The following is a 14256-nucleotide window of genomic DNA, read 5'->3' on the forward strand; positions in this document are numbered from 1 at the left end:
CCCCTTTTATAAAAAAACCGTCGTCTTTACATATAATAGACGACCCCTTTTATAAAAAACCGTCGTCTTTACATATAATAGACGACCCCTTTTATAAAAAAACCGTCGTCTTTACATATAATAGACGACCCCTTTTATGAAAAAACCGTCGTCTTTACATATAATAGACGACCCTTTTTATAAAAAAACCGTCGTCTTTACATATAATAGACGACCCCTTTTATAAAAAAACCGTCGTCTTTATATATTATAGACGACCCTTTTTATAAAAAACCGTCGTCTTTACTTAATAATAGATGACCCTTTTTATTAAAAAACCGTCGTCTTTAAAAATAATAGACGACGGGGATTTACCGTCGTGGTTTTATGCATGAAAAGACGTCGCTCGATTTTACGACGGTTGAAAAACCGAATACACGACGGTGGATTACCATCGTCTATTTCGATTTTTGTAGTAGTGCCCTTGCCTCTTTCTCTACGAGTCATCTTCTTGACTTCACAAAAACATAAGTGATATGGTGGTTAAGGTGTTGAAGGAGTAAAATGGGAGGGGTTCGAATCCCTCTATGCGCAACAGGGGAGGCTTTTCAAAAAATTTCATGTATTTTTTGGGTTTTGTATCGGGATATTATCGATAATATCTCGATATATTGCCCAAATCATTCATAAAAATGTTGAAGTTATCTCCCCGATAATATCGATATTATGACGATAACACCATGGTTAGTTGCTAAAATATCAGCCCCCCAAAAATAAGATATTATCGGGATAATATCGATATTTAAGACTTTGGTTGTGACACATGGTATTAGAGCCAACTTGGTGGGCTTTATCACCTGTGATTGGGGATATTGGGGATATGGGTGTGGATCTTGACAAAGATTGTTAATGATCTAATTGTAGGCCCTGAAGAGGACGTCATGCATTTAAGTCGGGGGAAATGTAACACCCTAGATTGGTATATTGAATCCCACATTGGTAAATTACTAGGTTGATTTGGGCTTCATAACGCTGAGGTGGCGTATGGTAGAAAATTTAACTTTTCCTTTTCAAACTCATTTTTTCTTGCCTACAATTCAACTGAGTATTTGTTTCCCTCTTTTTGACCGAGGTGGCTGACGGAAAGAACTTTTGGTCATTCTTCTTCAAGATACGTAGGCGTGCCACCACCAAGCCACCAAATAGCTTGGATGGAAAAGGTTGGATGGATATGTTTCGCTTTTAACTTTTGATCAAGTGACTGATCGGCCAAGCAAGGAACCTCCTCTTGGCCTAGGTTCTTTCACTTCCTCGGGCTCGAGGATAATTAAGCTTCGTATGGATGTTTTTGTGATTTTTAGGTTTTTTAAGTGAAAATGATGCAATTAAATTAAAGATATGATTAAACTTAAAGACAAGAATTAAAGTGCAATAAACGAACATAAATTAAACAAAGAATGAAATGAAAAATAACAAGAATGATAAAGCACTGAAATTAAACTTAATAAAAATGCTTAAACAAAATTCGATAACAAAACAATATTAATTTAAATAATTATGAATTTAAAAGCAAGATAATGTAAATTGCAAGAAACTAAACTTACACTAAGAAAATGAAGAACTTGCTACACTAAATGCTTCAAAAGTAAAATCCTAGGTCTAGGAAAAGAAAAATGCGAGACGAAAAATAGGTTTGTGCATCTGATGATGTGTCTTCTCCCTTCGTTTGACGAAGTTTATATAGGGGCATCTGTCAGCCCATGGGTTTGTTAGAAGTATGTCCTGAAAGCCAATCATTAGATGAAATCTTTTATGGAAACTTCGTTTAAACCAATCATTTAGGTTAACACAAAAGGGCAAATAGGTCAACACACGTAACGGTCCATGTGTGACCATTGACCTATTTGCCAACTCCATGGATTCATGAGATAAGGAAAGTGATGATATAAAGAGGTTAGATGCAAAGGGACCTTTCCCTATAACTCAAACTAAAATAGTTCCCTGTCATAGGATCATTCAATTAGGCATTGACGAACCGCAAAGAGTGGTACGCACTCGATCTGCTCAACCAGGGGGATGACTAGTCTCGAGTCATTCGTTGAAATAAGTGTGTTGGTGCTTGCTAAAGAGGAGTTCACAGAACGCGATCAAACTAGGGAATCTTGTATGGAAGTTCTACTTACATGTCAAACAAGATTTTTTCGATTGCAATAACGCAAGGTTAATCCTTAGACTTGAGGCACCATGGTTGCCTTATGGATGTGTGGTCGGTCTCTGATTGTATCATAAGGTTGAGCTTATTCATGGGCTCGATTTAAGGGAACGTCGGGATCCTCAACAAGTCCATAGAGGCAAGTGAGTGTACGACAAAGGATCTCAACTTCTAGTAAGAAGGAGATAATGGTCTAAGATATGATTCGGAAATCTCTGGCCGGAGTCAGAGTGCAATTGAGAAAAATTCTTCTAATTGTGTTCATATTGAATCATATAGCCAAGAGCAATCACATTAGGGATTTGATATGAATTCCGTATCCTATTGACGAGATCAAGAACATTGTGAAATAGAGAAGGATCGAATTATGTTGTCATTCCAACTAAATGGGTTCTCCTATAATATTCTATATTAGCTTGTGTAACTGTGATATGTTGCTAGATGTCACTCACAGTTTGTGGAAGCCTTGAGGATATTCCATAACTGGATCCTCACAAAGGGAGAATTAAAAAGGGAGTTTTAATTCACAATTGATAAAAAAAGAGTTCATGATCGCCCACAACCTCGCTAATTAGAACCCAATGAATCGCACACCCATAAGCTTGTAATTTGGATAATAATGAAAGATGACAAGATCAACGGTTAATTCAATTAATTAGATTAATTGATTAAAGAGAAAATTAATTAGAGGGTTAATTAATTACGTTGAAATAGAATGGGGCCTTAAAATAGTTCAAGAAACTAAAGGCTCATGAGATTTTAGCAAGGGGCTTGAGAAGAGTTAAGTGGGACAAGTTGGACCAGAGGCCCAAAAAAGAGCTCACCCCCCTTGTGCCATCCAAATGAAGAGAGAGGGAGAACCCTCCCACGTGTTCAATATATTCATCATTTAGCTCATCTTTTTCCTTAGGGTTTTAAGTCTTGCAAAGGTGAGGAGGAAGTAAGAGAAAGCATCAAATCTCTCTTCCATAGGTAAGCTAAAATCGGTCCCAAGAGAAGTGTTGCTAGCGAATCCTACAACCATCACTTGGTGGAATACTTGGGTTGGTCTTAAGTTGCGCTCGAAGGGTGAGTTTCTATCTATCCTTCCCTCTTTAATTTCAAGTATGGTACTTTGTGTTGCACATCAAGTCTTTGAACCTCAAGATCCTTTGAAATGTTTTGTTTTTAGGCTCTAGTATTTTCTTTAAAGTCTTCCGTTGCATATCAAATGAATTTTTGATAAACTAGATGTCTAAATGAAACTTGTTTTTAAGAAAACACAATATATCCTTCACGGTTGGCCATTAAATGGCCCGAGGTCAACTCTTTTCAAACTCCTTCCTTTTGAGGCCTCCTAAATCCATGGGATCACATTGATGGAGATATTTTGATTTCTGGATTCTCTCTTTCTTTTGGAAAATTCAGGATTGTCATCAATCTCCTTGATTTCTTTCCGTACAAAGCCTCCGTCACGTGCATGCTGGACAATCAGGGGCATTCGTATTTCATAGTCAAAGGTGAAATTCTTGGATTTATCAAAGACGAACAACTGTGAAAGCATTTGCCAATGATGTTTTCATTAATCAAGAACGAAAGGTGGGGGCTCGAAGATGATCAAAGGGACTATGGCCGCTTAGACCAAGGAAGTTTGAGGCAATAATAGGTCAGTGATGCCCTTAAATGTTCTGGGCCGCACGCTATGAATCCCTTTTCAAATATGATTTGTTTCCTTTTTTTTTTTCCTTGAGAACTAAGTAATCCTTATTTGAGAAGGAGATTGACTAATTCAACTTTCTAATTCAAACCAAGACATACCCATCCCATTGGGATCTTCTACAATCTTCTAATGAGCCTTATCTTCATCTTGGAATGCAAATTAAGACCCAATTAATTACTTAGATAAAATAGATAACCCAATTAATTACTCCAATTCCCTCGCAAAAATTTCAGCTCTGAACAACAATCACTCAAAATGTGATATCTTCCTCTTCAGACTTCAGAACCATGAACCGTAACATTCTGTGGAAACTAGACATCCAGGGATTTCCAACCGTATAAGGCTCGTAACCTAATTCATCCTGAGTAAGTACAAAATATTTCGTAAAATCGGCTGATCTGAACAGACAGTTTCTGAGAAAATTTGCATAATGCATCAAAGATTGCCTTAAAAATCTTCAAATTAATTTCTTTGTTTAACTTTACCTACAAAAGAAGAAAACAAGGTAAATAACTAATAAATAAGATAAACTAAGAATAAAAACTAAGAAAAAGAGTATTCAAATTATAGATAATTATGAGCTTATCACCCTCTAATGATTGGCTGATTGAGCATGTATTTTATCAAATCAGTCTTGGCGATGATATGAACCACGAAAGGCATCATGTAATGCCTTAACTTAATCACGGTGACGTATAAGGCCACACAAAGCTTCTCCACTGGCGAATACTTCTTCTCAGTGGTTGTTAGAATTCGGCTTAGGTAGTACACCGCTTGCTCCTTCTTCTCATCGTTGTCTTGGGCTAAAAGACCTCCGATGGAATTCTCCGAGGTCGAAATGTAGAGTTTTAGAGGTTGGCCTCGCTTTGGGGGAATGAGAACCGGTGGCTTTGTCAAATACTCCTTGATGGAATCGAATAACTTTTGGTGAACTTCCTCCCACTGAAACTTCTCTTCATCATTAAGTTTTAGAAAATATGAGAAAGGCTCAACTTTCTAGGCGAAATTAGCTATAAACCTTCGGAGGAAGTTGACTTGGCTTAACAAACTCTGAAATCCTTTTTCGGGGGAGGTACATCAATGATGGCCCTAGTGTCCGTTTGGCATTGCTAATTTGTGCGGCAATCATTTTTTGATAATGCGGGAATCAGTACCAACAACACTTTTAACATGAGAACCGGTGGCTTTGTCAAATACTCCTTGATGGAATCGAATAACTTTTGGTGAACTTCCTCCCACTGAAACTTCTCTTCATCATTAAGTTTTAGAAAATATGAGAAAGGCTCAACTTTCTAGGCGAAATTAGCTATAAACCTCCGGAGGAAGTTGACGTGGCTTAACAAACTCTGAAATCCTTTTTCGGGGGAGGTACATCAATGATGGCCCTAGTGTCCGTTTGGCATTGCTAATTTGTGCGGTAATCATTTTTTGATAATGCGGGAATCAGTACCAACAAACACTTTTAACAAAAAGTTCACCAAACACCAAATTGTTTTCTCTCATAGCTGATTTCTCCCATAGCAAATCTGACAGCGATTATTTTCACAGCACAGCAATGCCAAACTGGCCCTTAGTCTTATTTTTATCAATTTCAATTCCCCTTTGGTGCACCAAGAATCCTAGGAAGTTTCCAACGAAAACCCCAAAGGCACACTGTTGAAATAAAAAATTTCACTAAAAATTCAAACATGGATTGGATAAGTCCCACAACTTTGATACCCATGCGCATTGAAACAACAAAGAAGTCAAATGGGCTTTGGTTATGTGTGTAACATCTCGACCCAAATTCAAGTATTCGTTTAAATTAATTAATTTAATAAATTAATGAAATTACAATTTTGCCCTAAGGGATAAGGTTATTTTGGTCATTTTTTCATTTGGACGGATTTTGGGGAAATGAATGGCACCATGACGTAGATTGTGTTGAGATGAGTCCGTAGATGCGTAGTGGGCTCAAATCGGAATTGTAACGAAAAAGTTATGATCAAAGGAAGCATAGTGGCAAAATCATAAATATTTCAAAATGGATTTTTAAAAATCAGATTTTTTTCCCTCTCTCTCTCTCTCTCTCTCCCCAAGCACCCTCCTTCACGACCCATACTGTACAGTCGGCCTTTCTTTGGCCGGCCGCCACTTCATCTGACCACCAAATTGGGTGGTAACGGTGCCAAAAGAACCAGCACCCTTCCCTCCTCCAGCCCTACCCCATTCCTGCCACCACCGCCGCCATCATTCGCCGGAAAACACAAAGAAACAGCCGATTTTTACCCAAAACTTCCGACGCTTGTTCCGGAAATTTTGGCCACCAATTTCTTCGGTTTGGAGATTTTCCAGTCATCGGAATTTCTCTGGGCACCTATTTGGGTGGCCCATTTGGTCCTAAAATGATCTCCATGTCGTCCCGAGCACGACGGTAGGCTCGAATTTGAATTTGGTTATCATTTGACTGTCGATCGAATTACGCATATTGGGCGTTTTCAAGTTCGATATGTTCAAACCGTTGGATCGACTCCATTTTCATATATGTTGATATAGGCACCTTTAGGATCGTGTAGGAATTCGTGGATCATGAATCAAAGCCCCGGATGCTCCGATTCAATGACTTAAAGTTTGCATTAAATGATAACCGTCCAATCGTGCGATCGTGAGCAATCCGACTGTTCGATTTGGACCAAACTTGTAGGATGTGATTAATAAACCTTGTTGAACCCATATACTTATCCTTTCATTCTTATTTGTCAGTGAGGATACTTCCTCGCTTGCCGAGCTAACGGGCACGCATTTCGAAAGAGTGGTTGGGAAATGTTTTGGAATTGGATTGGTGATGGTATACTATTACGAGATTACAAATTTCACTATGGTTTTGCCTAAACTATATATATGCATATATGGCTACATCGGTTCGAATGCATATCGTTTTCAGCATTGTTTTCTAAATGGTGGGGTTATATTATGTTGTTTTCAAATGTGAAATAAACTTTATTTTTGTCCACTCACACTTTTCTATTTTTCACCCCCAAGCAGTAGATCGTCTTGAAATCGAACAGCCGTATCAAGTTGTGAACTCCAAGCCGAGCTTATTTAGGATAAACTTTTAATTGTTTCTCCCCTGTTGAATTTTATTTCCGTTTGTAAAGTAAAACTTTTTAGATTGCTCTAATTTTCCCATGTTAGGATTGAATGTAAGGTCAGAGGCCATTGATGTTTATTGCATGTTATTATCTTGTGCATGCTACCAGTTGAGATTTATAAATGTATTTGACAAGTTTAAATTTTTTGGGAATGTCCGTTTTTTAGGGGAGACTTTGTCAAAGTTTCGGCAGAAAGTCTTGTTTCTTTAGTAAGTGGGCGGGTCCTGTCAATGTGCCATATCTAGCAAGCCACACATTGAGGGCAGAGGTAAAGCACAACTTGGTAAACCATGTATAGGAAAAAAGTTCAAAAAAGATGGGAGTCTAACCAACTAATGAAAACTCTCAAGAGAGGTTGGTGGCTCTTGTTTTTGTGGAGCTGATTATTCAATATTTGAATGAAGCATCCTGCATTAAAGAGGTCTCTCACATCTAGCCTATAAAAAGCACCGCAAAAAAGAGGAAAAAAAGGAGAAACGAAAGAAAAAAGGGGCTGCTACTGGAAAAATTGCTAAAGCACGGAGACAAAAGAAATTGTCACAGGTATACTATCATCTCCATTAATTTATGTACGGTGGAAACCCTTGAATCAATTTCTTGGATGATAAATCCATGTTGGGTGGCAACCCTTAAATCTAATTCTTAGATGATAAATCCATATTGGGTGGCAACCCTTGAATCAATTTCTTGGATGATAAATCCATGTTGGGTGGCAACCCTTAAATCACATGGGTGGATAGAAAATCTGAGGGATGATTCCCGTTCAACAAAGCTCTGCCGAGCATAAGGAAATCCATGGGAGAACAAAAAATTATATTCTGGGAGTTAATTCCAAAATGTGTAGAAAAAACCGGAACGTGTGTTACCTCTTGGACTCTCTGAGTACATTGTGTCAAAAATGAAAAAGGGTGTTTAGTCATAAAGAAAAGGAAGCCATGTTGTTTTGTCAAAACAATTAATAAGAAAATGTGGCTGTGTCGCACAACCCCTCTCTCTCTTGGATGATCTTCTTTATCCCGTGCTTGTTGTGCAAAAAAAAAAAAAGGAAAAGGCTTATATACAGCCCTGTTTTGGAAGATGGCTTTGTGTGTTTGTTTGGATGCAGGCGCAAAAAAAAAAAGGAAGTCAGCCACATTTTGGATGATGGCTTTGTATGATTGTTTGCATACAGACACAACAAAAGGAAAAAGAAAAGTCAGCAAAAAGAAAGAAAAAAGAAGAGGCACATGCCTCTTTGGGACTTGGACTAGCTGGTTTTCAATTATATTTGTTGTCTACTTTGACTGAAGAAACAAAAAGAGATGCTATTCTAGGAAACTCATATCTGTGTCATACCTTTTGTTGAGAAAACGAAGATTGCTCTCTAAGATGGTCTGATTGTGAAGCAAAGGACAATGGGTCTGGGGATTCGTTCTAAATAAAGAGAGAAGATGACCAGTCATGGGCCAACTGATAAAAAAATGTCAAGGCCTGGAAACATATTATTGGGTTGTATGCCTATTAATTCTCAAAAGCCCAAAATATTTAATGGGTGATCCAAATAAACACTAATCAAATTTACAGAGGCCCAAATTGCTTATTATATGGTTAATGGATCAATTTTAAAATCCTCAAAGCCATATTTGGGTCCAAATGCAAATGTCAATTGTAAAAAATTAATGGGTTCATCAAAATTGCTCATTATTTTTCTTGAACATTGACAATAAGAAAAATGATACAAAACCATCCAATTTCTTTTTCCATGGGTCATTTACCTATGAAAATCTTAAAATCTCCAAATTGTTTCAAAGACACAAATTATAAATTAGTGGGCCACACTTACCCATTAATTTCCAAATTTTTGGAACTACGTTGGTTGATCCCGTTAAGGATACGTAGGCAGTCTAGCATCCCATTAGGTGCAACTGCAACAAAATTTGAATCACTGGTTACATCAACAAAATTCCCCCACATCAAATCTGTCTACATACAAATCAATTTGGAACTACGTCGGTTTGATCTCGTCATGGGTATGTAGGCAGTCTAGCATCCTATTAGCTGCAACCGCAATCAAATTTGAAACTCTAGTTACATCAACCAAATTCCCCCAAATCAAAATTTGTCTCCATACAAATCAATTCCGAATTACGTTGGTTTGATCCCATCAAGGGTATGTAGGTAGTCTATCATACCAATAGACACAACGACAACCAAATTTGAATCTGTGGTTTATCCTAACCAAATTCGCCCCAAACACAATTCCATATTGAATCCTTGGTTTATTCAGCTAAATTCACTCAAACACTCCTCAATGCAATTCAATTCAAATTTCCCTTGCAATTAGTCATTCATTCATTGCAATTCTTTGAACTACGAGTGGCTTGATTCCCGCAAGGGATATGTTGGCACCCTGAGGTTCGACTTAGGAGCAGCTGCAAAACCAAACACACACATTCTGTTTCTTTATGATGGAATCAAAGAGTGATCCCTTGAAGCAAGGGATTGTAGTTAAGAGATACCGCATCTCGAATGGATCGAACCTAAAATAATAAAACTCCATAATTTAATCAAGTGGTGGTGAAATTATGTTGGGAGGTTCATATTTTTCTTCAACATAATTTTTGGCAAGCCCAGTGACCCATTTACGTTTTCATCTCCAATCATAAGGTGATTAATGTTTTTATTAATTTGTGTTTGCCACAGGTTAACAAAATCCGATAAACGATGGCACCACAAGTTACAATTTTCTTCCACCAGATCGAAACTACTAGAACTGCATGCACCAAATGAGTAGGCTTCAAAAAAACTTTTATTGTTGGTGAGAGCCTCATCAAGTGCACTGTTCCGAAGCCCATTCAGAGGGCCAGGCCTCAGGTCACTCCTAAGGTCTTCAAGACCCAATTGAAGAAAACATCATCCAAGAACGCTCTCTGAAATGCAAGAAAAATGGATGCTCGTGCTTTGAGGAAGAAGGAAGCAAAGAAGCAGTCTATTGAGGAAATTTTATCCAAGCTTTCTAGGACAAACTCAATGATGACCGTAAGTGAGAACATCTCAAGTACCCTGACTGTGCCGACTCCCAAGAGGAGTAATACTACCCACTTTGTCCAAATCATAATTGGATCAATCCTGGTCAACCTGTATCCTACAGATTTTGTCTTGATGACTTCCACCAATGAAACTAGTGAAGAAAGTCAAAAGGATGACTTTGAGGAAAACACTGGGGTCCAAGGGGTCAAACTTCCATCAATCCCTAGAGCCTATGTTGTGGAATCCACTTCACAAGAGGTTTACCTGTGTTCTTCTAATGGTAAAAAAGCAAAGCCATCATCATGAAAAGGAAGGTGGTGAACCTACCTCATCCACAAAGGAAGCTCATGCAAAAGGCGAAGACAACTAATGCTTTAAGGAATCAAATTCCCATATCATAGGGGGTACTCCCAAAACCTCAAGATCAGTCGAGGTCCTACATGGGTCCATTGACTCGTTCCAAATCTCGAGACATGCTTGGGATGATTATTCTTGAGTTATCCGCTCTAAACTCAACCATCTTGGACAAATATTTGCTATGGAATCCTCTTTATGATGATCTCGTATCTCAAACTCAAGAGAATGATTACATAGTATCCCAAGGGGCCAAACTTCATGAGGGAGTGGAAAGCATGCAAGTCATGATGACTGGTACTTCTTGATCGGTGCATATTTACATATCATTTTGTACCCTTCTAGCTTATGATTTGGTTATGTTTTTGAGTTAAACTTGTGCTTTTAATCCTTTTTGTGTTTATCTTTCAGTTCATTGAGCTTTAGGTAATAATGAGGGCTTTGGATAGTAAATGATGCAATCCATGCATGTTAGGGCCTAATTTGGATGAATGGATGAAGAGCTTAAAGACAAACTCAATTTTGGCTACAGTCCCCTGCCAGCCCAGTTTCGTAGGTCATATTGAAAGCTTTGTTTCAGCAACCTACATAGCTCAGATGAGGCCACATTCTTCATGAAAGTTGTTCCAATGGGTGTGTAATATAACATATCCAAAATTCAGCCCCATTGGATAAATATGGAGTCTGTTACCTAGCAAACACAGAGCCATGCTCAGGATGGATTTTATCAGCGCGCAAAATGAGTTAGCAATTTGTTTTGGCCTTAACTTCCTCCTCCGACCTTGGATTGGCCCAAATGATATATGGCTGGAAAGAAGACATTCTGAACTTCAATTTGGAGTGCTTAAATTCTTAATTTGCTTAAGGGAAGACCAATTCGTAAGCCCTTGAAGTTGCTGGTCATGCTGACCTCAGGATGAGCTATTATTTCTGGTTGGAAGCTTGGTCATGGTGACATGAAGATGAGCTAGGGCTGCTGGTGAGATTTATTAGTGAAGTGCATCAACCATTTCAGATTTTATAATGGAAGTGTTGTATGCATTAGTGAAGTGCATCAACCATTTCAGATTTTATAAAACAAGTGTTGTATGCATTAGCCATACTTAATTCAGATTTTCAGCTTCCTTAGGCCTATATATAGTGAGGTTTCCCAAGCTTGTAAACACACCCCAAGGGGGGGAGCTCTCAAACACTTCTCTAGAGCTCCCTTCCCTTCTCTCCCTCAAATTCTCTTAGTTTTCCTTTCTAGTTCTCAATTGATTGTAACAAAAATCCTTTTACTAAATTTTCCTTTAAGTCCTTCCAAGTTCCACTTTAATTTTCATTGTTATGTAAATTCTTTTCTTTAGTTTCAAGTTTGATTAGTTTCCAAGTTTCAATTATGGTTTTTGTTCTTATTCATTATGCTTATGAGTTAATATGCTAGTTTGAATGATTGATCACCATTTAGGCTTGCATGTTAGCTATCTTGGTTTGAATTAAGAGTATACACCATGCTTTAATTCGAATTGAACTATGAATAGGAAGAGTATGTATGGACATTCGACAACAGGGATTAGATACATACTTGGTTGTTTAAATTGTTCTTCTATGCTTAATGGGTTCCTAATGCTTAATTTTAGGTTAGACAACAAATGATCAAATTAGGGAATTAGGAACACAAGGTTATGACCACACACCATGGCTTAATCATACTTTAGCTAGAATCAATCCATTAATCTAATTGAACTTGGGAACTTATCTGCTTGAGTTAGTTATTTCTTTTTTCCTTGTTTTATTTATTTCCTTTCTTTTTCATTTCTGTTTTGTGTAGGGAAAATGAATTGGATCATTCAATCACCAATCCTCGTGGGATCGACCTCGCACTTACATACGCTATACTACCGAACGGCTCGTGCACTTGCGAGTATCACAAGTTGAGGATGCAGCTTAATCCATTTTGGTGCAGCTGAAATCTACACAACACTTCTAATATTGAGGACCAATTACCCTTAATCCAAGAAATTATGCAAGACCTGCGAAGGGAAATGCAGCAAAAATTAGCAGAGAAAGATGGGGAAATAGCATTACTATCTGCTCAGTTGAAAGGAAAAGCCATCATGGGTGAGCAAGATAAGATGAAAACGTAGAGGGCTCTATGAGCACAATTTCCCTAAACGACATAAAGGCATTAATTGCTAAAGGGATTCATGAGTTCCAAATGTCCATAACACCTCCTGTTCTAGGGTATCGAAAACCCTTCCCTTCTCACTATGACGCCATCCCATTCCCGAAAGGTTATCAATGGCCCATATTCGATAAATTTGATGGCATAAATAGCTCACCTCATGAACATCTGACACATTTTTATTCAGCGTGTGGTGAGACATCCCAGTCAAACGCCTTTCTGGTGCGTCAATTTGTCCAATCCCTAACAGGATTAGCTTTTACTTGGTACACACAACTACCGCCAGGTTCTATCTTGACATGGGACGACATGCAAAAAGCATTTTTGGCACAGTTTGTCTGTTCTAAGAAGAAGGTCTCGATCATGGACCTAGCTCAAACTACCTAAAAGCCAGGGGAAAATGTCAATGACTTCATAATGAGATGGAGGAACCTTAATCTCCAATGCCTGGAGAAAATTACCGACCAATCAGCAGTGCAAATGTGCTACAACAACCTCATGCCAGACATAGCAACTTTGGTGCCATTGCTGAACCCCAATCATTTGATGCTTTGGTGTCAAAGGCGAGTAATGTTGAAAGACAAATCGCTTGCCAAAAGTCTGCGACCCAAAAAATTCAATTTTGGGGAAAATAAAAATGACAAGAAGTCTGCGAAGGGAGAGTCGTTGGCCACTTTTATCAAAATAGAAAAGAAAAATGACAAAGGCCAAATCAAAGACCCACCTAAAAGGCTCACTCTTAAAGAACGCAGAGAGGTCAAATATTCTTTTGACGATGATGATGTAAAAGAAATCTTTGACCAACTTCTTGCCTCCAAAGCTATTACCATGCCAGAATCAAAGCGTCCTAATAAGGCCAACAAGAAAAATGACCCTAGGCATTGTCGGTATCACCGCCTCCTCAATCATACACTCCAGGATTGTTATATCTTGAAGGAAAAAATTCAAGAGCTCCTCAACAATGGTGGCTTGGAGATAGACTCTTCTTCTCGACATCAATCAGCTACAACAAATATGATTGAGGAAAAGCTCACACCCACTGTTGCATTACTAGAGGGAGCGAAATTTGCAGGTATTAATATCGACAATGGGGGAACAATTGTACATGCCTGTCCAAATGCACCACGGTCTAATGATCTTCAAATTCCTACTCTTCATGAGCTCATGACTGCACCCAGCCTAGAGATATGGGAAGATTCTTTGGCCAACGAATCTGCTGAGGGGTGGAAGACATTTGTTAAAAGGGCCAAGCACATGGCCAAACATTTTCCACCCAATCACAGATCTACTACTAGGCCTGGTGTCAAGATCTGAGGCATGCCATCCTTTAAAAATAAGAGGAAAAAGAGGGTGCAAAAGAAAGTTCAAATCCCTCAAGAGGATGAATATGAACAACTCGCAAGGGTCCTTGTCACACTCACTGAGTTTTTTCCAATTGAGTTCTTCTCCAGTGAATCCGAAGTTGAGGAAGAAGTTATGCAATGCAACATGGTTTCTGTGAAGGAATATAAGGCTGACATAGAGGTTGATGAGATTACCCTCCACTCCGGTTGAAGCAACTTATCTGCTAATAAAGCACAACAAAATGAGGAAGTTGATTCCTCTAAAATTGAGAATAAGTCAAAGGTGAAAGAGATTAAAGTCTCCTTGTCGAAAAAACTGTTGCAAGGGAAGTTCCACCGTACTCCTCAAAGGCAAAGGACCC

The 14256-nt window shown here is 38.4% G+C and overlaps 1 pseudogene; it reads left to right on the forward strand.

Annotated features, from left to right (window-relative positions):
* Nucleotides 1-12521: 12521 nt before the first annotated feature.
* LOC148297525 (uncharacterized) lies at nucleotides 12522-13865 on the forward strand (annotated as a pseudogene).
* Nucleotides 13866-14256: the final 391 nt, after the last annotated feature.

The sequence above is a fragment of the Prunus avium genome, chromosome 1, assembly GCF_965620075.1.
Source record: "Prunus avium chromosome 1, drPruAviu1.hap1.1, whole genome shotgun sequence".
Taxonomy (NCBI): Eukaryota; Viridiplantae; Streptophyta; class Magnoliopsida; order Rosales; family Rosaceae; genus Prunus; species Prunus avium.